The sequence below is a fragment of the Arachis hypogaea genome, chromosome 11 (assembly GCF_003086295.3).
Source record: "Arachis hypogaea cultivar Tifrunner chromosome 11, arahy.Tifrunner.gnm2.J5K5, whole genome shotgun sequence".
Taxonomy (NCBI): domain Eukaryota; kingdom Viridiplantae; phylum Streptophyta; class Magnoliopsida; order Fabales; family Fabaceae; genus Arachis; species Arachis hypogaea.
In genome coordinates, this window is record NC_092046.1 from 51,835,102 (window position 1) to 51,862,377 (window position 27,276).

The window sequence follows — 27,276 nt, forward strand, 5'->3', positions numbered from 1 at the left end:
AATGTGCATTTAGGATTGTTCAGTGATTGAAAATTTGGAAAGGAAGAATTTACAATCCAAAATGTATCAGAATTCAAGTTAAATAGAAAAATTGTCATTATGCCATGGTTAGAAAGTTAGAGGAAAGTAAAAAAATCAAAAAAGAGATTTTGAAAAGGTTAGTATGGTTAGAATTTGAAAAAGAAGTTAGTAAATTAAAATTAGTGAGTCAGTAAGTGGCATAAAGAAAATAGTCCATGTAACAAGGATTCACAATTATGACTAAAAATAACTCAAAACCTAACAAGGAAAACAGGGTGATGTTGATTCAAAGAGATATAAAGAAAGCAAGAATTGGAATCAGAATATCACAGATGCAGTTTATAAACCAGGAAATCAAAGAGGATAAGAAAGTCTGCCATAGCATTCATGAAATGGTTTGGGTAAGGCAGAGGACAATAGGGTTTAGATTGCCAAACCAAAACATGAATGAAAACAATTCACAAAAAATTTTGGGCAGCATTCCGGCTAAAATTGGATTGTCCCGGAAAATAAACAGCAAACAAGGCAGTTCATATGAATTAAAAACTTGCTGCATTTATCTATAATTAATAGAAACATGAAAATTCAGAGTAACAAGCAGCAAATGCAGGAAATCACAACATATGAACAAGGTCACAGGAACAGCAGAATTGCAGTTTTGATAAAACAGAAGCATGAACAGTGCAAGTAAACAGACCTAGATCCACTAACCACGGCCTAAGCTACCTGACAACCTAAAAATCCACTACAGCATGCATATCTATCTATCCTAATTATGAACAGAAACAGAAAAAATTGTAAAATAACTGCGAAGGACAGAAAGGCGGCATTCATCGGAACCTGGTAGGCGTGAGGAGTAGAACGGGGTAAGAAAGCGGCTGGGTGGTGGCTGCGGCGGCGTCCGGCGCGGTGGAGGGTCACGGCGGCGCGGTGGCGGCAGAGGGGGCAGTGGAGAAAGGGGTAATGGGGATAGGGTTTAGGGTAATTGATAGAGTAAGGGAGGGGGTGCGGTGGTGGGTGGTGGTTCGCGGAGGGGGGCAGTGGCAGTGGGAAGAGAGGAAGAGAGAAGAAGAAAGAAGGGGAGGGAGGAAGGGGGTCGGTGGCGGCGGCGTCTGGGCGGCGGCGGCAACTGGGTGGTGGTCGGGGCGGCGGCAATGGTGGCTAGGTGGTGGTTGAGAAAAGAGGAGGAAGAGAGGGAGAAGAGGGTTGGGGGGCTGCGCGACTGATAGGGTTCGCGTGGCTGGGGGGTTATATTTTCAAATCCACGCGATCGCGTGAGGGACGCGGTCGCGTGGTGGGGGTGAAAATGGGGATGACGCGATCGCGTGGGTCGCGCGATCGCGTCGCTGGACATTGTGCTAAACGCACGACTCCAGCACCGTTTCAGCGCAACTCTTTGTCTCGTCCTAGGGTGTTGTGCAATCTCTGCGACGCGATCGCGTCGCTCACGCGGTCGCGTGGGATTGGTGTTGTGCAAGTGACACGATCGCATGGGGCATGCAATCGCGTGGGCCAATTTGTGCAAAACGCACAAGGGCCGCACGATTCCAGCCTAACTCTCTGGACGTTGGATTTTTGACGCCGATCTCCAAGGCACATGGCCGCATGGATGACGCGGTCTTGTGGATAGTGTATTCGCAGTATGACGCGATCGCATGGGGCATGCAGTCGCGCCGTGCATCCCCTTTTTTTTGTAGAGAAACAAATATAACTTATCAATGCACATGGATTTTCTATTATTTTTCTATTTTGGTTTTTCATGAGTAGGTTCCCAAATTCCTGATATTCAAATAAATTAGAAACATTATACTTTTCCTTTATTAACCCATGTTCCCACGTTTCCCCACATTTAATTAACACACTATCTTAAGCTAACCAAAGATTCAATTGGGATAATTAATTTGTTTTCCGCTTAAGGCTAGTGATGTGGTAAGATATAGAACAAATGGGGATTTCAAGGCTCAAAGTGGCTGACAAGGGTGATTTAAAGGGTAGGCTTATTTGGGATAAGTAAGCTAAAATTAAATAATGGCCTCAATCATATGCAAGCATGTAAATACACTAAATATTGGACATATAGACTGAAACAAAGTAAAGATCACAATTATAGAGAAGTAAACACACAAGAATAAAATATTTATGGTTAAATAATGTAACCATGTAAATAAGCTCAAAATCTCACAGGTTGTGTGTTCTTTGGCTCAAAAACCATGTTCCAAATACAACTTCAAACAAATTTAACAAAAAAATTTTCAATTTAAATTAGTAAAATTTTTCAAAAATAGGGTCTTTAGAAGAATTTTATTACTTTAACCAAGTAGTAACTAGATGCATAAAATCAAACAAATATGCAAATGCAACAACTAATTTAACAAAGAAAATTAAACATTGGTGCTAAAATATGAAGTGACTAATCCATGGAAGTCGGTATCGACCTCCCCACACTTAAAGATTGCACCGTCCTCGGTGCATGCTGAGATGTGCAGGTGGACGGGCTGTTCCAACTGATGTTTTTCTTCAAGGATTGTGCTGATGGACTTGTTTGTCTCTCCTTTTAAAAGTTCCTCCCTTTTTCTGTCTTCGGTGGCCAGCCTGAAAGAAGAGAAAAAGAAGAAAAGTAACCCAAAAGATAGAAAATAAATAAAATATGGGTATTAATGCCAGATGATAAGGGTCTCATTTACATGGAAGCTTCAGCATGTTCGTGAGAAAATAATAGAAGCACATGGCATATCAGTGGTGCAGAAATCGCAACAAAGAGGAGGAGTGTGGGTAATGAAAATATCAATGTAAGTTCATGTCAATGCAAATGAAGTGCAAGTATCATAAAAGATTGGCATTGGCAGATAATTAATATCATCCCACAGTGTAAAACAAGTCACTAAGCACCAAAATAGTTCAAGAAAAGATGCAACAGTTGAATAAGAACATTTAACACCAATAATAAATTTAGAAAAGAAAAATAAAAATTAAAATATGCACAAAATTAAGATGCAATGAATGAAATATGCAAATAAATTAAGTAAAATAAAATAAAAGATAAGAAGAATTAGAAGGGGAAGAAGGGAAGAAGAAGTAAGGAAAAAAGGAGGGAGGAAAAATTAGGATTGGGGGAGAAAAGATAAGATATTTGGCAATTTAGGATAAGCTGTGCGGCGCAAGCGACGCGGTCGCATGGGGCACGCGGTCGCGTGGCTTGCGCTTAAACTGATTGACGCGGTCGCGTCGGTCACGCAGTCGCGTCGGTCACGCAGTCGCGTGACCCATTTTATGCCACTGGCGCGAGGGCAGCCTCGCGCTCGCACAACTCTCTGTTCAAAATCATTTATTGCCAAATATTGGGTGACGCGATCGCGTGGGGCATGCGATCACGTGAGTGGGCTTTCAGAAGGATATGACGCGGCCGCGTGGGGCACGCAGTCGCGTGAAATGGACTGCGCGTCCAGCGCCAGTCCAGCACCACTCTAGCACAACTTTCGGTTGTGTACCATTATTACGTCGAAATCTTGGTTACGCGGCTGATGAGCGGATATTTTATACGCTTTTTGGGGTTAATTTCATATAGTTTTTAGTATGTTTTAGTTAGTTTTTAGTTTATTTTCATTAGTTTTTAGGAAAAATTCATATTTCTGGACTTTACTATGAGTTGTGTGTTTTTCTGTAATTTCAGGTATTTTTCTGGCTGAAATTGAGGGAGCTGAGCAAAAATCTGATTCAGGCTGAAAAAGGACTGCTGATGCTGTTGGATTCTGACCTCCCTGCACTCAAAGTGGATTTTCTGGAGGTACAGAACTCGAAATGGCGTGCTTCTAATTGCGTTGGAAGGTAGACATCCAGGGCTTTCCAGCAATATATAATAGTCTATACTTTGCTCAAGGATAGATGACGTAAACTGGCGTCCAACGCCAGTTCTCTGCCCAATTCTGGCGTCCAGCGCCAGAAAAGGATTAAAAGTTGGAGTTCAACGCCAGAAATGGATCCAAACCTGGCGTTGAACGCCCAAAATGGCCTTATGCACGTGAATTGCTTAAGTCTCAGCCCCAACACACACCAAGTGGGCCCCAGAAGTGGATCTCTGCACCATCTATCATAGTTTACTCATTTTCTGTAAATCTAGGCTACTAGTTTAGTATTTAAACAACTTTTAGAGACTTATTTTGTATCTCATGACATTTTAGATCTAAACTTTATACTCTTTGACGGCATGAGTCTCTAAACTCCATTGTTGGGGGTGAGGAGCTCTGCTGTGTCTCGATGAATTAATGCAAGTATTTCTGTTTTCCACTCAAACACGCTTGTTCCTATCTAAGATGTTCATTCGCGCTTAACTGTGATGAAGGTGATGATCTGTGACACTCATCACCTTCCTCAAACCATGAACGTGTGCCTGACAACCACCTCTGTTCTATATCCAATTGAATGAATATCTCTTAGATTCCTTAATCAGAATCTTCGTGGTATATGCTAGAACTGATGGCGGCATTCATGAGAATCCGGAAAGTCTAAACCTTGTCTGTGGTATTCCGAGTAGGATTCTGGGATTGGATGGCTGTGACGAACTTCAAACTCACGAGTGCTGGGCGTAGTGACAGACGCAAAAGGATAGCAGATCCTATTCCGGTATGACTGAGAACCTGCAGATGATTAGCCGTGCGGTGACAGCGCACTTGGAATCTTTTCGCTGGAAGGATGGATGGTAACCATTGACAACGGTGATCCACCTACACACAGCTTGCCATAGGAGGACGTGCGTGCGTGAATCAGAAGACAGAGGAAAGCAGAGATTCAGAAGACAAAGCATCTCCAAAACTCCAACATATTCTCCATTAGTGCATAACAAGTAACTTTTAATTCATGCTCTCCTGTTTACTCGCAATTCAACTGATAAACATAATTGACTTCCTGACTAAGATTTACAAGGTAACCATAGATTGCTTCAAACCAACAATCTCCGTGGGATTCGACCCTTACTCACGTAAGGTATTACTTGGACGACCCAGTGCACTTGCTGGTTAGTGGTACGAGTTGTGAAAAGTATAATTCACAACTGAGGGGATTGTCCTTGGGCATAAAATCTCAAACAAGGGAATAGAGGTAGATCAAGCAAAAATAGAGGTAATTGAAAAATTACCACCACCTGCCAATGTTAAGGCAATTAGAAGCTTTCTGGGGCACGCAGGATTCTATAGGAGGTTTATAAAGGATTTTTCAAAAATTGCAAAACCTCTAAGCAATCTGCTAGCTGCTGACACGCCATTTGTGTTTGACATAGAGTGCCTGCAGGCGTTTGAAACGCTGAAAGCTAAGCTGGTCACAGCACCAGTCATTTCTGCACCAGACTGGACGTTACCATTTGAGTTAATGTGTGATGCCAGTGATCACGCCATTGGTGCAGTATTGGGGCAGAGGCATGACAAGCTTCTGCATGTCATTTATTATGCTAGTCGCATTCTAAATGATGCCCAGAAAAACTACACAACCACAGAAAAAGAATTACTTGCAGTGGTTTACGCCATTGACAAGTTCAAATCATACTTAGTAGGATCAAAAGTGATTGTGTATACTGATCATGCTGCTCTTAAATATCTACTCACAAAGCAGGATTCAAAACCCAGGCTCATTAGATGGGTGTTGCTTCTGCAAGAGTTTGATATAGAAATAAGAGACAGAAAAGGGACAGAGAACCAAGTGGCTGATCATTTGTCCCGGATAGAGCCAGTAGAAGGGACGCCCCTCCCCTCTCTTGAGATCTCTGAGACTTTTCCGGATGAGCATTTATTTGCCATTCAGGAAACACCATGGTTTGCCGATATTGCAAACTATAAAGCTGCAAGGTTCATACCCAAGGAGTACAACAGGATACAAAAGAAGAAATTAATTACTGATGCAAAGTACTACTTGTGGGATGAACCTTATCTCTTTAAGAGATGTGCAGACGGAATAATCCGTAGGTGTGTGCCTAGAGAAGAAGCACAGAGGATCCTGTGGCATTGCCATGGATCTCAATATGGAGGCCATTTCGGAGGTGAGCGAACAGCCACCAAGGTCCTCCAATGTGGCTTCTATTAGCCCACACTCTATAAAGATTCCCGAGAGTTTGTACGTAACTGTGACAGTTGTCAAAGAGCTGGTAATCTGCCTCATGGTTACGCCATGCCTCAACAAGGAATCTTGGAAATTGAGTTGTTTGACGTATGGGGAATTGACTTCATGGGACCTTTCCCACCATCATACTCAAACACTTATATTCTGGTGGTAGTTGACTATGTATCAAAATGGGTTGAAGCCATTGCCACAACCACCAATGATACTAAGACAGTGCTGAAGTTCCTCCAGAAACATATCTTTAGCAGGTTTGGTGTCCCTAGAGTACTAATCAGTGATGGGGGCACTCACTTCTGCAATAAACAGCTTTACTCTGCCATGGTTCAGTATGGAATTCGCCGCAAGGTAGCTACTCCATATCATCCACAAACTAATGGGCAAGCTAAAGTCTCTAACAGAGAATTAAAAAGAATCCTAGAACGGACAGTAAATACCCGTAGAAAGGATTGGGCACGGAGCTTGGATGATGCTCTGTGGGCTTACAAAACAGCATTCAAGACCCCTATAGGGACCTCTCCATACCAACTCGTGTATGGTAAGGCATGTCACCTGCCCGTGGAACTGGAACATAAGGCCTACTGGGCAACCAGATTCCTAAACTTTGATGCCAAATTAGCAGGAGAAAAACGATTGCTCCAGCTAAATGAGCTAGAGGAATTCAGATTCACAGTTTTCGAAAATGCCAAGCTTTATAAAGAGAAATAAAAAAAGTGGCATGACAGAAAGCTGTCATCTATAATCTTTGAACCAGGACAGAAGGTTCTGTTCTTTAATTCTAGACTCAGGCTATTCCCCGAGAAACTAAAATCCCGGTGGAGGAGACCATACGTGATTACAAGTGTATCACCATATGGTTATGTGGAGCTTCAAGATATTGATTCTGATAAGAAGTTCATTGTCAATGGACAAAGAATCAAGCACTATCTTTAAGGCAACATTGAGCAAGAATGCTCAAGGCTGAAGCTAGATTAAAAGCTCAGCAAAGTCCAGCTAAAGACAATAAAGAAGCGCTTGCTGGGAGGCAACCCAGCTATGGGGCAATAATCCTCTAAGCATTTTGCCCTATTTTTATTTTTATTTTTATTTTTATTTGTTTATATTTCACTGACACTAAGGTGAGAAATCATTTACAGAAGACCTCGGCACATAAAACAGAGAAAAAGAGCTCACTGGCAAGAAAACGCCAGTAAAAGTGAATTTTGGGCATTCAACGCCCAAAATGGGCATCCACTGGGCGTTGAACGCCAGTAATGGTAGCAATCTGGGCGTTCAACGCCAGAAATGGGCACCCACTGGGCGTTGAACGCCAGTAATGGCAGCAGCTGGGCGTTGAACACCCAGGAGAGCAGCAATTGGGCGCTGAACCCCCAAAACAGGCAATGTTTGGGCGTTCAAACGCCAGGATGGCAGGGAGGAGACAAAACTCATTTTTATTCAAAATTTTTCATCCCAACCTTGATTTTCCTACTTCAATTCATGATTTCTTACATAAACATGTTAAGAACCCTGATTTCTAAATTCCATAATTTCTAAAAACCCTACCACTAAAAATATCAAATGTATTTTAATCCATAAGCACCAGGCATCTTTGCAAATTCAATCCAACTCTTTTCAAAATTTTTTTTTACAAATCTATCTTTTTCAACTCATCAATATCTTTTTCAAAACCTCCACTTTATCTTTTTCAAAAATTAAATCTATCTTTCTCAAAAATCTTTCATATCCTCTCAATTTTAAACTATATCTTCTCTTATCATATCTTCTATCTTATCTTTTCCAAATAAATCTTTTTATCATATCCTTATTTTTTTTTCGAAAACCCACCCTCCCCCCCTTATAAATTTGAGTTCGGCCTCCCTCCTCTCCCATCAACAATTGCACCTAGCTCTCCTTCTATCCCTCTCCTTTCTTTTCTTTTGCTTGAGGACAAGCAAACCTCTAAGTTTGATGTGTTTATCCGCGATCACTAATATCATGGCCCCCAAAGGAAAACAACCCACTCCAAGAGGCAAGAAAGAGAGCGTTCCAAAACCACTTTAGAATCAAGGGAAGTTCTTATCTAAAGAACATTCGGACCATTATAACAAAATAATGGGTCTAAGATCAGTGATCCCGGAAGTTAGATTCGATCTGAAAGAAGATGAATATCCGGAGATCCAGGAGCAAATTCGAATCAGGAACTGGGAAGTCCTAGCTAATCCTGAAACGAAGGTGGGAAGGAATATGATCCAGGAGTTCTATGCTAATATGTGGCAGACTGACAAGCAAAAACTATCTGGAACTGCCTTCTATGAATATCGGACCATGGTCAGAGGAAAGATTGTTCATACCACCCCTGACAAGATCAGAGAGATCTTAAAGCTACCTCAGCTGAAAGATGATCCAGATTCCTTCAACAGGAGAATGATGAGAACAGACAAGGGCCTGGATAAGATTCTAGAGGACATATGTATCCCTGAAGCCAGATGGACCACCAACACAAAGGGTGTCCCAAATCAACTCAAGAGAGAAGATCTCAAACCAGTCGCCAGAGGATGGCTGGACTTCATTGGGCATTCTCTGTTGCCTACCAGCAACCGTTCTGAAGTCACAATTAAAAGAGCAGTGATGATCCATTGCATCATGATGGGAAAAGAAGTGGAAGTTCATCAGCTGATCTCAACTGAACTCTACAAAATTGCTAATAAAAATTCTAAAGAAGCCAGGTTGGCTTACCCAAGTGTGATATCGCTGCTCTGCAAGGATGCTGGAGTAAGGATGGGAATAACTGAATACATCTCAGTTGAGAAGCCAATCACCAAAGCATCAATGGAAAAATAACAAGCGCAGGAGGATCTCACCAAGAAGAAAACGCAGGAATTCCTCCCAGAAATCCCTCAATCTGAATATTGGGAGTATCTTGAGACGTCCATCACCAAGATACGGGAAGCTATGGAGCAAATAATAAAAGAACAGAAGGAACACAGTCAAATTCTTACCTATATGTTTAAAGAACAAGAGGAGCAAGGGCGTGACTTAAGGGACTTGAAGCGCCAGAAGTTATCTCTTGCAGGACCGAGCACTCCAAGGATCAGAGGAACCCCTGTTCCCCCAGAATAAAGGTTGTTAAATTTCAATTTCTGCTTTAAATCTGTGATAGTGTCATTAGAAAAGTTCACCTTAGGAGTCATATAGTAGTAATTAGTATCTATTTTGATCTTATCTCCAATTAAGCTATAGTTTATTTTTCTCATCATCAGCAAACATGAATAAAATAGTAGATCTTTTGAATAAGAGGCAATAAAATTTCGAGTTTTAATAAGAGAAATTCTAATTAGTTACATGTGGTGGCAATACTTTCTGTCTTCTGAATGAATGCTTGAACAGTGCATATGTCTTTTGAATTTGTTGCTTAAGACTGTTAAATATGTTGGCTCTTGAAAAAATGATGAACATGAGACATGTTATTGATAATCTGAAAAATCATAAAAATGATTCTTGAAGCAAGAAAAAGCAGCAAAGAACAAAGCTTGCAGAAAAAAAAATAGGCGAAAAAAAAAACAAAACAAAACAAAAATATATAGAAAGAAAAAGAAAAAGCAAGCAGAAAAAGCCAAAAGCTCTTAAAACCAAGAGGCAAGAGCAAAAAGCCAATAACCCTTAAAACCAAAAGGCAAGGGTAATAAAAAGGATCCCAAAGCTTTGAGCATCAGTGGATAGGAGGGCCTAAGGGAATAGAATCCTGGCCTAAGCGGCTAAACCGAGCTGTCCCTAACCATGTGCTTGTGGTGTGAAGGTGTCAAGTGAAAACTTGAGACTGAGCGGTTAAAGTCAAGGTCCAAAGCAGAAAGAAGAGTGTGCTTAAGAACTTTGGACACCTCTAATTGGGGACTTTAGCAAAGCTGAGTCACAATCCAGAGGGTTCACCCAATTATGTGTCTGTGGCATTTATGTATCCAGTAGTAATACTGGAAAACAAAGTGCTTAGGGCCACGGCCAAGACTCATGAAATAGCTGTGTTCAAGAATCATCATACTGAAATAAGAAAATCAATAACACTATCTGAATTCTAAGTTCCTATAGATGCCAATCACTCTGAGCTTCAATGGATAAAGTGAGATGCCAAAACTGTTCGGAAGCAAAAAGCTACTAGTCCCACTCATCTAATTAGAATCTGAGCTTCACTCAAAACTCTGAGATATTATTGCTTCTCAACCTATTAGTCTTCTATTTTATTTGTCTAGTTACTTGAGGACAAGCAACAGTTTAAGTTTGGTGTTGTGATGAGCGGATATTTTATACGCTTTTTGGGGTTAATTTCATATAGTTTTTAGTATGTTTTAGTTAGTTTTTAGTTTATTTTCATTAGTTTTTAGGAAAAATTCATAATTCTAGATACTACTATGAGTTGTGTGTTTTTCTGTAATTTCAGGTATTTTTCTGGCTGAAATTGAGGGAGCTGAGCAAAAATTTGATTCAGGCTGAAAAAGGACTGCTGATGCTGTTGGATTCTGACCTCCCTGCACTCAAAGTGGATTTTCTGGAGCTACAGAACTCGAACTGGTGTGCTTCCAATTGCGTTGGAAAGTAGACATCCAGGGCTTTCCAGCATTATATAATAGTCCATAGTTTGCTCAAGGATAGACGATGTAAACTGGCGTTCAACGCTAGTTCTCTGCCCAATTCTGGCGTCCAGCGCCAGAAAAGGATTAAAAGTTGGAGTTCAACGCCAGAAATGGATCCAAACCTGGCGTTGAATGCCCAAAATGGCCTTATGCACGTGAATTGCTTAAGTCTCAGCCCCAACACACACCAAGTGGGCCCCAGAAGTGGATCTCTACACCATCTATCATAGTTTACTCATTTTCTGTAAACCTAGGCTACTAGTTTAGTATTTAAACAACTTTTAGAGACATATTTTGAATCTCATGACATTTTAGATCTAAAATTTGTACTCTTTGACGGCATGAGTCTCTAAACTCCATTGTTGGAGGTGAGGAGCTCTGCTGTGTCTCGATGAATTAATGCAAGTATTTCTATTTTCCACTCAAACACGCTTGTTCCTATCTAAGATGTTCATTCGCGCTTAACTGTGATGAAGGTGATGATCAATGACACTCATCACCTTCCTCAAACCATGAACATGTGCCTGACAACCACCTCCGTTCTATATCCGATTGAATGAATATCTCTTAGATTCCTTAATCAGAATCTTCGTGGTATAAGCTAGAACTGATGGCGGCATTCATGAGAATCCGGAAAGTCTAAACCTTGTCTGTGGTATTCCGAGTAGGATTCTGGGATTGGATGGCTGTGACGAACTTCAAACTCACGAGTGCTGGGCGTAGTGACAGACGCAAAAGGATAGCAGATCCTATTCCGGTATGACTGAGAACCTGCAGATGATTAGCCGTGCGGTGACAGCGCACTTGGAATCTTTTCACTGGAAGGATGGATGGTAACCATTGACAACGGTGATCCACCTACACACAGCTTGCCATAGGAGGACGTGCATGCGTGAATCAGAAGACAGAGGAAAGCAGAGATTCAGAAGACAAAGCATCTCTGAAACTCCAACATATTCTCCATTACTGCATAACAAGTAACTTTTAATTCATGCTCTCCTGTTTACTCGCAATTCAACTGATAAATATAATTGACTTCCTGAGTAAGATTTACAAGGTAACCATAGATTACTTCAAACCAACAATCTCCGTGGGATTTGACCCTTACTCACGTAAGGTATTACTTGGACGACCCAGTGCACTTGCTGGTTAGTGGTACGAGTTGTGAAAAGTGTAATTCACAATTCGTGCACCAGCGGCCGCGTGGGGCACGCGGTCGCGTGGGAGGCCATTATTCCCATATGACACGGTCGCGTCAGCGACGCGGTCGCGTGGGGTGAATTGTGCCATTGGCACGCCTCCAGCGCTGCTTCTGCGTAACTTTCTGTTCAATATATTATTCTCTCCCAATACCTGCGACGCGGACGCGTCAATGAGGCGGTCGCGTCACGTGATTTTTTTTTTAAATGCACAATGCATAATGCAATGCTTAATGTGAATGCTATGCATGATTCCAGGTTCAATAAAATAAAATAAAATTCAAAAACAAACAAAACTAAATAAAATTAAAATTGCAAAAGGAACGATCATACCATGGTGGGTTGTCTCCCACCTAGCACTTTTAGTTAAAGTCCTTAAGTTGGACATTGGAAGAGCTTCCTGCTATGGCGGCTTATGCTTAAATTCATCCAGAAATCTCCACCAATGCTTGGAATGCCAATAGCCTCTGGGGTCCCAAACTAGGCATGTGAAGCTTCTGAGCAGCTTCAAATAGATTTTCAGGCTCCCGGGGTGATGAATATCAGAATATTTTCCAGGATCCCAAGCTTTGTTTTTAAATCCGCCTCCGTCTTGATCTACATGTTTCCATCCGGGCGGTTTAAAAAGTAGAATCTCACCATGGTGACCAAACGTTCTCTGTGATCCATGCAATTGAGCATGATACCAATCCATGTACTTCGAAGTGAAGCGTGGAACCTTATTGAACCTTGTGCACCAACTCTGAGTACGAGCCATTTCCCTCTTACTTTTAACGCCGCAAAGAGCTCTAAGCTGGCCATCTGTTTCAAGCAAACCATATTCAAGTGAATAAGTAAAGTTAAAGGTTAAGGATTGTACCCACTTGAAGCTTGTATTGGGTGGCAATGGCCTTGGGGTAGGTGTTTCTGGTGGTTCTGTATGTTCTTCTCCCTTGGGTTCTTCTGTGAATTTCTCCACTTCCTTGCAAGAGTCTTCCGATGTAGTATCACCCTGGTCAAAGTCTTCTATGTCTTCCTCATCACTCGAGTCATAGATTGGAGGTTGAGAGAAATCTACCTCCGCATCATCTTCATATTCACTTGGGGAAGATTCTTCGATCTCAGAGAATTCACTTGAGGATGCAAGTTCATTACTAAGAGAATTTGACTTGTGACTATCATCATCAAGGGAATTTGTGTCCTGGGTTATTCCGTCTGATTCTTCATAAACAACTTGCCTTGGAGGTTGTACAATATCCTCCTTAGCATCAACTATAGTGTCCTTGACGGAGTTCTCCTCAGTTCTGGATTCCCATGGAGGTTCAGCATCTCCTAGATCTTCAACCAACTCTTCTTTTTGAACAATGACAGCTTATTCTACCTGTTCTAGTACGAATTCATTCTCTGTCTTGTCCACTGGAGTTTCTGGTATCTCCTTCATGCTACGCTCTTCATTAGATTTTTCACATGGGGCCGTGGCTGATCCTTGTGTATTTGAGCGCCTAGAAACCCATTGAATTACTACTTGCTCTAGTTGTCGAATGGTTGTTTGAAATTTATTTATTGTTTCCTTTAGGCGAATCTCTGCTTCTCGGGTTGCCGGACTCGGGCATGATACAAAGGAAAGTGGCGGTGATTGGGGGTGATTGGATTGGTACTGGGGTAGGGAAGGATCATATCGTGGCGAATGGTGAAGAGAAGCTTGTGAGTGTGGTGGTTCAAGGTTATTCTTTGAAAGGATGGTCTATAGGCACGGGGTGGGGCTTGTTGGTAGTTACAAGGTTGTCCACCATATCTTTTAGCTGGGTATGCACGGTAGAATGGTCTTTGTCCAGGATATCTTGGAGGGTGTTGCTGCCTAAAGGGTTGATTAGATCATCTTGGCTCCATCCATCCTTGATTGGTCTGACCTTGATGCATATTCCTGCTGTAACTTCTATTTCTTTCAACAAAGTTAGAACCAAACTCAAAGCGAGAGGGGTGAGAATTCATGGTAGCAAATAAAGATGAAAAGGAAAAACAAAAATAAATAAACAAGCAAAAGAAAAATATTTACAATAACCAATAATAAGGCACACGTTAGCAGCTCCCCAGCAACGGCGCCATTTTGACGTTAGGATTTTTGCCAGTAAAGAAGTTCATAAAAAAAAACAGTCGCGTTGTAGATATAGTCTCTAAACCGACAGAAATCCCTTCGTACAAATGTTTTGGGTGTCACAAGTAACAAACCCTATTTAAAAATTATTAACCGAGTATTCAAACCTCGGGTCGTCTTCTCAAGGAACTGCAAGGAAGTATGTTCTTATTATTGGTTATGGAGGTTGTAAATTCGGGGTTGAGAGTGAAGAGTAGATATGACAAATAATTCAAATGGCAATTAAAATAAATAAATACTGTAAAGCAAGCTTTTGGCAAGGTAAGAGAAATTGGAAGTCCAACTTAGTTATCTCTCTCAACAATAATGAAAGTTGAATCTAAATTCCACTTAGTTAACCTTTACTAAAGTAAAGGAAAGTCAAGGGACTAATTAGTTTGACCTTCGAATCCTATTTATTTCCTAAGAAAAAATTGGGATTATTGAAGTTCAGTTCAATTAGCAAGATAGCGATTATCAGTTATGTTGAGTTTGATACTGTTGAGTTACTGATTTCTTAACCAATACCAAAAGGGGAAAAAGTAAAATTGTTGGAATAAAAATGTCCTTAGATAGAAAGCAATGGTAACTCAAATTAAGAAGAAAGCAATCAATAACTGAAATACCTTAAATAATCATTAATTCAAATCATAACATGGGAATGATTCATAAGTCAAGTTGGAAACATTTATAGGTACGAATAAAAGCATTGAAGTAAATATTAAACCTGGATCGAGAGTTACTCTTACAAACTAAGAGAAGTCCTAAATCCTAATCCTAATCCTAAGAGAGAGAGGAGAGAACCTCTCTCAAACTAAATCTAAATCATGGAAAGTGAAAATTGGCGAGCTCTCTCAGAATGGATGCATTCCCCCACTTTGTAACCTCTGGTCTATGCCTGCTGGACTTGGATTTGGGCCAAAAAGGGCTTCAGAATTCGCTATGAGCGTTTTCTGCAATTTCTGGTGTGTGGCCTCTGTCACGCGTCCGTGTGGGTCACGCGGTCACGTCATTCGGAGCATTTCCTTGCCACGCGGTCGCGTCAGTCATGCGACCGCGTCATGTGCGTTCTGCTTAAGGCGCGCGGTCGCGTCAGTCATGCGGCCACGTCGCTGCTGATTCGCGCTTGGCACGCGATCGCTTCGTCCATGCGATCGCGTGGATGCCAGTTTCTTTAGGAGCTCCGTTTTGTGCTTTCCTTCCATTTTTGTATGTTTCCTTTTCCATCCTTTAAGTCATTCTGCCTTAGAAAATCTGAAACTACTCAACACACTAATCACGACATCGAATGGAAATAAAGGTAATTAAAATAATTAATTTTAAAGCTTAGGAAACATGTTTTTCACATACATCACATAATAAGGAAGGGAAAGTAAAACCATGCAATTAATATGAATAAGTGGGTGAAGGATTGAATAAATCACTCAAACTAAGCACAAAATAACTCATGAAATATGGGTTTATCAGTCACCGCACGGCTAATCATTTGTCGGTTCTCACTCATGCTGGAATAGGATCCATTGATCCTTTTGCGTCTGTCATTACGCCCAACCCTTGTGAGTTTGAAGCTCATCACAGTCATTCAATCCCTGAATCCTACTCGGAATACCACAGACAAGGTTTAGACTTTCCGGATTCTCAAGAATGCTTCCAATGGATTCTAGCTTATACCACGAAGATTCTGATTAAGGAATCCAAGTGATACTCATTCAATCAAAGGTAGAACGGAGGTGGTTGTCAGGCACGCATTCATAGGTTGAGAATGGTGATGAGTGTCACGGATCATCACATCCATCATATTGAAGTGCGAATGAACATCTTAGATAGAAATAAGCATGTTTGAATAGAAAACAGAAATAATTGCATTAATTCATCGAGACACAGCAGAGCTCCGCACCTCCAACAATGGAGTTTAGAGACTCATGCCGTCAAAGAGTACAAAGTTCATATCTAAAATGTCATGAGGTGCAAAATAAATCTCTAAAAGTTGTTTAAATACTAAACTAGTAACCTAGGTTTACAAAAAATGAGTAAACTAAGATAGATAGTGCAGAGATCCACTTCTGGGGCCCACTTGGTGTGTATTGGGGCTGAGACTTGAGCTTTACACGTGCCTAGGCTGTTTCTAGAGTTAAACGCCAGGTTGTAACCTGTTTCTGGCGTTTAACTCCAACTTGTAACCTGTTTCTGGCGTTTAACGCCAGAATACAACATGGAACTGGCGTTGAACGCCAGTTTACGTCATCTATCCTTGAGCAAAGTATGGACTATTATATATTGCTGGAAAGCCCTGGATGTCTACTTTCTAACGCAATTGAGAGCGCGCCAATTGGAATCTTGTAGCTCCAAAAAATCCATTCCGAGTGCAGGGAGGTCAGAATCCTATAGCATCAGCAGTCCTTTTTCAGCCTGAATCAGATTTTTGCTCAGCTCCCTCAATTTCAGCCAGAAAATACCTGAAATTACAGAAAAACACACAAACTCATAGTAAAGTCCAGAAATGTGATTTTTATTTAAAAACTAATAAAAATATAATAAAAAGTGACTAAAACATATTAAAAACTACCTACAAACAATGCCAAAAAGCATATAAATTATCCGCTCATCAACTATCTTCCTCCTTGAAGGAGTTGACCATCAAGCTAGTGACGGTAAAGAAGCGCTTGTTGGGAGGCAACCCAACCATGAGTAGAGTACTATTGTTTTTGTTTCTTTTGTTTCTCTTTATTTGTTTTCATTTTATTTGATTTCCATTGTTTTCCCTTTTTAATGTTTGTGATCATGTGTAGTACTTAGAACAGAAACAAAGACATTCAGAGTTGGAAACAGAACACCCTGGGGAGATCCCCTTGCTGGCATTGAACGCCAGACAAGGAGGAAAATGGGCGTTCAATGCCGATACAGAAGCAAGGAGCTGGCATTGAACGCCAGAGAATGACTACTCTGGGCGTCCAATGCCCCTGAGGGACACAAGCCTAGCATTGAATGCCAGCTAGGGAGCAAGGCTGGGCGTTTAACGCCCACTATGGAGCAACCAAGGTCAACATTTTTTATCCCATCTGGGAGTTCAATGCCTATTCCCGGTGTTGAATGCCAGGTAGGGGACAGAAAACTCGAAGTTTGAAGCCTCCTCAGCCAGTGGGTCCCACCCAAACTCCACCCACTTCAAATTCAAAACTTTCTACTCATTCTTCCCTCCCATATTCTCTTTGCTTGAGGACAAGCAAACTTTTTAAGTTTGGTGTTGCAGAGCAAGCTCTAGGATTATGCTAAAGGAAGGTGGATCATCTTCATAAGCAGTAGCCGCCGACACTAAGGTGGTCACGTTCCATTACTCCCTTGCTTATGTTAATTTCTGTTTTCCATTGTATTTATCTTATTGTCTGTTTCCTATTTCTAGTTGCATGATCATCTTTAGTATCTTGTTCTTTACTTGTTTTGTCTTAAGCTATAAAATATCCTATGTATCTCTCACCATGCTTAAAAGAAAATTTTATTTGAAAAAGAATAGTAAGATACATAAGCTCGAGTTATATAATAAGAGTGGTTCAATTATTTTGATGTGGTGGCCTCGCTTTTACTTTCTGAATGCATGAATTAACAGTGCATATGGCTTTGGCTTTTCGGAACCTTATATCTTATCTATTGGGCACTGTTACCATACTGAGAACCCCTGGTTCTCATACCATATGTTGTTATTTTTCAGATGCAGGTCGCAACCCACCTCGATGAGTTTGCAGATGGTGACAGAGCGGAGGATGGCTCGAGTTTATTGATAAACCCATCTTTTATGATATATTTTATGCTCAATTTAAATGATTTATTCAATCCTTCACCCACTTATTCATGTAAATTGCATGATTTTACCATTCCTTCCTTATTTTATGATATATGTGAAAAACATGTTTCCTATGCTTTAAAAATATTAATTTTTATTATCCTTTATTACCATTCGGTGCCGTGATTTGTGTGTTAAGTATTTTCAGATCTCATAGGGCAGGAATGGCTTAAAGGACAAAAAGAAAACATACAAAAATGGAAGGAAAGCACAAAAATGGAGTTTTGAAGAAAAGGCAGCGACATGAACGCATGGACGACGCGAACGCGTGCCTAGCGCGAAATGGCAGCGACGCATACGCGTGGACGACGCGGACGCGTGCCTTGAGCAGAACGCAAATGACGCGTACGCGTGACTGACGTGTACGCGTGACAAGGAAAACTCCCAGGCCACGCGAACGCGTGACCCACATGAATGCGTGACAGACGCCACGTATAAGAATCTGCAGAAAATGCCCCCAGCGATTTCTGGATCCTTTTTCCGCCCAAATCCAAGTCAGAAACACAGAATATAAGCCAGAGAATGAAGGAATCAAACGAAAAAAACAACTTAGTGATAGAATAATAGATAATTTTAGGATTAGATGTAGTTTTAGAGAGAGAGGCTCTCTCCTCTCTCTTAGGATTAGGATTTAGGATTTCTATTATGTTTAAGCTATGATCTCTTCAATCACAGGTTCAATATTCCTTTAATTTATTTTCTACTTTTATTTATTCCATTACTTTAATTGTCATTTATCTTTTCATTATTGATTTACAAACTTTCCATGTTAGGATTTGAATTTATGTTTAAATGCAATTTGAGGTATTTCAGATTAATTATTGTTTTATTTATGATGCTTTCAATTCAATTTAGATTTACTTTTCCTTTTTGGCTTTGGTTAAGTAATTAGCAACACTGGAGTTATCAAACTCAGCTGTTGGTTGAATATGGAATTCTCTGCTGGTTAATTTGTACTCCAATAACTCTAGTCTTTCCATAGGAGTTGACTAGGACTTGAGGATCAAATTAATTAGTCCACTTGACTCTCCTTTATTTAGCAAGGGTTAATTTAAGTGGGAGCAGAATCCAATTCTCATCACACCTGATAAGGATAACGAGGATAGGATTTCAATTTCTTATACCTTGCCAAGAGATTTTATTATTAATAATTTATTTTTCTTGTCATTTAAATTACTTGTTCCTTATTTTAAAAACCAAAAAAAACATATCTTTTTACATAACCAATAATAAATCACACCTCCTTTATTTATTGGGTTTGCTTTAGTGACAAACAAAACTTTTGTAAGAAAGGAATTCTTGTCGGTCTAGAAGCTATACTTACAACGCGAATTTAATTGTGAAAATTCTAGATCGCGCGAGAGTTTTGTTCTTCAAAATGGCGCCGTTGCCGGGGAATTGCAACTGTGTGCCTTATTATTGGTTATTGTAAATATTTTCTTTTACCTGTTTATTCATTTTTATTTTCGTTTTATTTTAATTTTTAATTGGTACTATGAATTCTCACCCCCGTTGCTTTGAGTTTGGTTCTAATAATGTTGAAAGGAATGGAAGCTATAACAGGAACATGCATTAAGGTCAAAACAATCAGAGATGGATGGAGCCACGAGGATCTGATCAACCCTTTAGGCAACAACACCTTCCAAACTACCATGGATGACGACCATTCAACAATGCATGTCGAGACAATAGTTATGGTGGACCCTTTCGTGACAACCATCACCCACCAAAATACTATAGTCAGAAACCATTCCGAGGTGCATACCAAGATGATAGATATGGTGGACCCCCTTGTAATTACCGACAAGCCCCATCATATGCCTATGAACCACCTCCTCAACATAACTATGAACCACCATACTCACAAGCCAACTACCACCATTCACCTCCGTATGACCCTAACCCTTACCCACCCTAATTCCAACCCAATTACTCCCAAGAACCACCACCTCCCTATGCACCATGTCCATATCCATCACCCAAAAAATCAAGGGAGCAACTCAAGGAAACATTTGAAAAATTTCATGCCACACTTCACCAATTGAATCAAGCGATAAATCGACTGCCTTCCCGACGTTCGGACATTCAAGGAATCCCCATGGCTTCATGTGGGCAATCTAATGAAGAACGCAGCATGAAGGAGATACTAGAAAGTCCAATGGACAGTAAAGAGCATGATTTTATATTGGAACAAGTAGAGGAAGCTGAAATTATCGAAGAAGAAGAATTGGTTGAAGACTTAGGAGATGATGAACCCCCATGAGAATCCAGAATTGAGGAGAATTTCGTCAAGAATTTTGCAGTTGATGCTAAGGAGGATAGTGCACAAACCCCAAAGCAGGAATCTTATGAAGAGCTGGACGGAACAACTCCAGAGGCAAGTTTCCTTGACAATGATAATGAGTCAAGTCCTCATAGTATTGAACTTGCATCCGCAAATAAATTCTTTGAGATGGAAGAATCTTCCCCAAGTGAATACGAAGATGATGCGGAGGTAGACTTTTCGCAACCTCCAACCTATGATTTGAGTGATGAGAAAGATATCGAAGACTTTGATCAAGAGGTGGTTGAAATTAAAGAAGTTTGCAAGGAAGTGGAAGAATTCACAGAAGAACACAAGGGAGTAGAGCTTGCAAAACCACTAGAAACACATATCCCGAGGCCATTACCACCCAATACAAAATTCAAGTGGGTAAAATCCTTAGCCTTTATCTTTATTTTTCCACTAGAATATGGTTTGCTTGAAACAAACGGCCAGCTTAGAGCTCTTTGCGGCTTTAAGAGTAAAAGGGAAATGGTTCGTACTCAGAGCTGGTATGCAAGATTCAATAAGGTTCCACGCTTCAATTTGAAGTGCAAGGATTGGTTTCGAGTTCAATTGAATGGGTCTGGGAAAATGTTTGGTCATCTTGGTGAGAATACAACTTCCAAACCGCCCAGCTGGAAAAATATAAATCGAGACAAAGGCGGATATAAAAGCGAGGTGTAGGATCCTGGAATCTATCCTGACATTCAACACCCTGGAAACCTGAAAACCTGTTTGAATTTGCTCAAAGGCTTTACATGCCTAGTTTGGGACCTCGGAGGCTGTTGGAATTCCAAACACTGGTGGAGATTTTTGGATGAATTCAAGCACAAGCCACCATAACAAAGGATTCCCCAAATGTCCAACTTAAGGACTTTAACTAAAAGTGCTAGGTGGGTGACAACCCATCGTGGTATGATCGTTCCTTTTTCAGTTTTATTTCATTTTGTTTGTTTTTAAGTTTTATTTTATTCTATTATTGAACCTGGAATTATTCATATCATCCACATTAGCATTGCATATTGCATACTGCATAATTTCACAAAAAAATAAAAAAATAAAAAATCACCCCACGCGAGCGCGCAGGCCACGCGTGGGCGTTGATCAGCAATCGGCGTAAAGATCCAACGCTCAGAAAGTTGGGCTGGAATTGTGAGGCTGGTGTGCCTTTAGCACAAACTGGCCCACGCATTCGCGTCCCTGACGCGAACGCGTCACCTGCACCACACACATCCCACGCGAAAGCATGAGCGACCCGTACGCGTCGCTTGAATTTTATGGACCCTATTGGAAACAGAGAGTTGTGCCAAAACGACGTTGGAACTGTGCGTTTAGCACAATTTTCAGCAACGCGTTCGTGTGTTTCACGCGTATGCGTCCCTTACCTTTTACTTAATTTACGCGATCGCGTCAACGACGCGACCGCGTCACTTCCCTTTTCGCCCAAATCACGCGATCGCGTCCCCCACGCGTTTGCGTGGAGTCAAAAATACTAACCCCATTCACACGAAACCCTACCCATTCTGCGTCACCCAAAAAACCTTCCACCCCCCTCTGCAACCTCTCTTCTCCCATCCCCCAACCACCACCACTCCTCGCCAGCCAGCTCCGACCGCCGCGCCGCCATCCCAACCGTCGCGCCTTCCTCGCCGAAACCCCTTCTTCCTCTCTTCTTTCTCTTCCTCTCTCCCCTCCTTCCTCCACAACCCCAACACCACTACCACCACCCCATCACCGAGCCGCCACCACCGTGCCACCCCCCTTGCGCTCCAGCCAACCACCACACCCCCCAACCACCTCAACCCTCACCCCCCTTCTCTCTCCCCCCAACCCTTATCCAACCACAACCACCAAACCGCCCCTGCCTCCACCTCAAACCATCGCCGCGCCGCCACCCATCGCCGCCGCATCAACAACACCACCACCACACTTCCACCATCTCTCTGTTCCATACATTTGTTCCTCTACACACCAGGTTCCGCCGAACGCTAAATTTTTCTGTTGATTAGTTAGTTAGTTAATTTTCCAGTTTCTGTTCAAAATTAGGATAGTTAGAGATGTATGATCGTAGTGGATTTTAGGTGGTTAGGTAGCTAGGATGTGGTTAGTGGATTTAGGCCTGATAATTGCACCGTTCCTGCTACCTGTTTTTATCTAATTCGTAATTCTGAATTTGTTGTGATGATTCTGTTCATATGTTATTCTTCCTATTTGATGTTGCTGTTAAACTGTTCTTTCATGTTCTTGCTATTTTTTAATCTTTTCAGCATTATTTAATTTCATATGAACTGATTTTCCTGCTGTTTACTACCCGGGAACATCCAATTTCAGCCGGAATGCTACTCAATTTCTACAAATTTATGGTTTAATCTAACCCCATTCATGTATTGGTTTGGAAATTCAGTATTTTGCAATACTTGGCTACAACCAAACCAATTCATGAATGCACGGGCTAGCATTCTTATTTCTTTTTGTTCCCTGAGTAATAAATTGCTTATTGATGATTTCATTCTCATTTTACACTTACTTTATCTATAGGAATTATCATCAATAAACTACAATCCTTGCTTGAATATGAGTTGATTGTTCTTCAAGTTTGTGAATTTCTTGGTGATGAGCGGATAATTTATACGCTTTTTGGCATTGTTTTTAGTAGAATCTAGTTACTTTTAGGGATGTTTTCATTAGTTTTTATGTTAAATTCACATTTCTGAACTTTACTATGAGTTTGTGTGTTTTTTTGTGATTTCAGGTATTTTCTGGCTGAAATTGAGGGACTTGAGCAAAAATCAGATTCAGAGGTTGAAGAAGGACTGCTAATGCTGTTGGATTCTGACCTCCCTGCACTCAAAGTGGATTTTCTTGAGCTACAGAACTCGAAATGGCGCGTTTTCAATTGCGTTGGAAAGTAGACATCCAGGGCTTTCCAGCAATATATAATAGTCCATACTTTGGCTAAGAATAGATGACGCAAACTGGCGTTCAACGCCAGCTCTCTGCCCAATTCTGGCGTCCAGCGCCAGAAAAGGAGCCAAAACCAGAGTTGAACGCCCAAACTGGCACAAAAGCTGGCGTTCAACTCCAAGGAGGACCTCTACACGTGCAACACTCAAAGCTCAGCCCAAGCACACACCAAGTGGGCCCCGGAAGTGGATTTATGCATCAATTACTTACTCCTGTAAACCCTAGTGACTAGTTTATTATAAATAGAACTTTTTATCATTGTATTCACAGTCTTGGTTACTCCGGTTCCCCTCTGGGGCCGAGACCAATGAACTCTATTCACTTATGTAATTTTAACGGTAGAGTTTCTACACTCCATAGATTAAGGTGTAGAGCTCTGCTGTTCCTCAAAGATTAATGCAAAGTACTACTGTTTTCTATTCAATTCATCTTATTTTGCTTCTAAGATATTCATTCGCACTTCAACCTGAATGTGATGAACGTGACAATCATCATCATTCCCTATGAATGCGTGCCTGACAACCACTTCCGTTCTACATTAGAATTGAATGAGTATCTCTTAGATCTCTTAATCAGAATCTTCGTGGTGTAAGCTAGAATGATGGCGGCATTCAAGAGAATCTGGAAGGTCTAAACCTTGTCTGTGGTATTCCGAGTAGGATTCAATGACTGAATGACTGTGACGAGCTCCAAACTCGCGATTGCCGGGCGTAGTGACAGACGCAAAAGGATAGTAAATCCTATTCCAGCATGATCGAGAACCGACAGATGAATAGCCGTGCCGTGACAGGGTGCGTTGATCATTTTCACTGAGAGGATAAGATGAAACCATTGACAAGGGTGATGCCTCCAGACGATTAGCCGTGCCGTGACAGGGCATTTGGATCATTTTCCCAAGAGAAGACCGAAAGTAGCCATTGACAATGGTGATGTATCATATAAAGCCAGCCATGGAAAGGAGTAAGACTGATTGGATGAAGATACCGGGAAAGCAGAGGTTCAGAGGAACGAAAGCATCTCTATTCGCTTATCTGAAATTCTCACCAATGAATTACATAAGTATTTCTATCTTTCATTATTTATCGTTTAATTATCTAATCCAATCACATTTAACCCTACCTGACTGAGATTTGCAAGGTGACCATAGCTTGCTTCATACCAACAATCTCCGTGGGATTCGACCCTTACTCACGTAAGGTATTACTTGGACGACCCAGTGCACTTGCTGGTTAGTTGTGCGAAGTTGTGAACCATGGTATTGGCATCATGTTTTTGGCGCCATTACCAGGGAAAGAAAGAGCAATGAATTTTACATAATCAAAGTGTAATCACAATTTTTGCGCACCACTTGGTAACTAGGAAAACCATTCTCATGCCACTCACTTTAACTTCCTTTTTAACTCCTAACCAGTTTAGCTTTCTAACTTCTCTCTTTAGTTTTTACCTAACTACTTTAACTTTCTAACTCAAGGCATGATTACTATTTTTCCTAATTAACTTGAATTCCACTTCTATTATATTTTGGATTGTGATTTTTACTCTCAGACTTTTAACTCGAATTCAATCCAAAATGTACATATATTTAACTCATTTCATGCTCCAATTGCTCTTTTGCCTTTATGCTTACATTGACAAAACCCTACTTGCCTACTTATTTTCCTGCTTTAGTTCTTCAATTATATCCTGCTACTTCTACTTTTCAGGATGCCTGATCCCAAAAGTAAGGAAAAAGGCAAGGCAACTACAGGCAAACGGAAAAGAAGAGAATCTTCTACCTCTATTTTGAATATCCTTCACGACGATTCCTGGCGGGAAAAGAACTTTACTCTGCTGGAAAAGGCCGACCAGCTCCTCATTGCCACAGATCAAATCAAATTTGCAAACAGATACTGTGAGCTAAAGTATCCAGTGTTTGCCACTTCCAGGAACCTCTACCTGGAAAGAACTCTTAAAATTCTAGAAGAACTCACCCAGTACACTTCCGAACAGATAAAACAAAGAGGCTGGTTCTTCTTGGAAAGGAACTTGACAGAGGTCAATGCATCCTGGGTCAGAGAATTTTACTATAACTATTTCAAGACTTCCCTGGATGCAGTGCACCTCAGAGGGAAACAGATTTTAGTCACTGAGGAAGCTATTAAGGATATCCTCCAGCTTCAGCCTAAGTCAGATCAGCCTTACGGTTACCAAAAGACTGAAGAGGATATGAGATACATGAGATTTGACTGGGATGCAGTCAAGCAGAGAATAGCCCTTGATCCTACTGTCCCATGGGTCATGGGAAATAATACATTGATGCCTAAGGGAATCAAGCTGATATATTTGAATGATGAGGCTCGGCTTTGGCAGCAGATTCTGAGTAATTACATTATGCCGAGCACTCATGAGACAGAGGTGCCCGCTGCTATGATCACCCTCATCTGGTGTGTGATGGAGGGTAAGGACCTGTATCTTCCACGTTTCATCAGGTATTATATGGCCAGGGTCCATATCAGAGGCACTCTCCCTTTCCCTTATCTGATCACCCAGCTAGGCCGTCGAGCTGACGTGCCTTGGGAGCTTGCTGATGAGAAGCTAACTGCTGCAGAGTGCAAGAAGATCATACCTCACAGCAGGAAGTTCCAAGCTTTGGGGTACAGACCTCCTTTTCTCATTGACTCTGCTGAGACTGCCACATCTTCTGCTGTTCCTTCTGCAACCACTGCCGCACCCACCACCACTACTGCACCCTCACCTGCTTCACAGCCCATCTTCCACCTCGTGCATCGCCTATTTGACCGGTTGGACCAGATGGAGCACCGCAACCAACGGCGATATGAGAGATCTGAGCATCGCAACAAGCGACGCTATGAGCACTTAAAGTTGATGATTCGATCTGGCCACCACGACATCCCCTCCGAGCCTGACACTCCTTCTGAGCCATCTGAGGAGGAGGCGGATGATCATGAGGAGGAGGCACATGCAGAGGCTGAGCAGGCAGGACCTGAGCAGGCTACACCACACCATGAGGAGCCCCACCAGATACAGCCGGCTGATCCAGAGATCCCCCTTCAGGAAGAGCCTCCACTACAGCAGACAGACCCTCCGACACTCATCCAGACTGCAGATCCTCAGCTCACCACAGAGACACCGGCAGCCCATCCTTCCGGAAATGACACTTCTCACACCCAGCTTGCCTGAGCATCGAGGACGATGCTATTAATTAAGTGTGGGGAGGTCACCATCTCTGGCGTACTTTATTTTAGTGAACCACTTTTTAGACTCTCTTTTTATCCTATTTTGTTTATTTTTCTGTATTTTTTTTTATTTTACCTTATCTTATTTATCTTTTAGTACTTGCACATTTTTCTGTATTTTTACAGTATTTCTGCATTTTGCACTTTAGTTCATATATTTATCTTAGATATTTAGTTTAGTCTAGTTGCAATTTTAGCTTATTAAGTTGTGATATAGAAAATATGGATTAATTTGTTTAGTTTACTTTTTTTAGCACATGATAATTTGGATTAATTGAAAATAAAAAGAGTAAACTATAAACTTTAGTATAACAGAATCACAACAATCCACACACTATATATATATATATATATAGCAATAAATGTGAGTTAATTAACAACATTTCTTCAAGGAAGAACACTAAGATTTTAAGAGCCACCCTAAGATTCACATTGAGCATAATGGGAACTCTTGATTTCTACTTGCATGACATACATAACTGATATATGGTTTTTGAACCAAAGAACACACAACCTGTGAGTTTTTTAAGCTTATTTGTATGGTTACATTATTTAACCATAATTATTTCATTCTTGTGTGTTCGCCCTTCTTTTTCATTCTGGTGATCTTTACTTTGTTTTAATCTATATGTCCAATATAGAATGTAGATACATACCAATATATGATTGAGGCCATTATTTAAATTTTTGCTCACTTATCCCAAATAAGCTTACCTTTTACATCACCCTTGTTAGCTCCCTTGAGTCTTTTAATCCCCTATTGTTCTATAACCACATCACTAGCCTTAAGCAGAAAAACAAATTAAAAATCCCAAGTTGAATCCTTGGTTAGCTTAAGATAGAGATTGTGTATCAACCAAGTGTGGGGAGAACATGGGAACATGGGTTGAT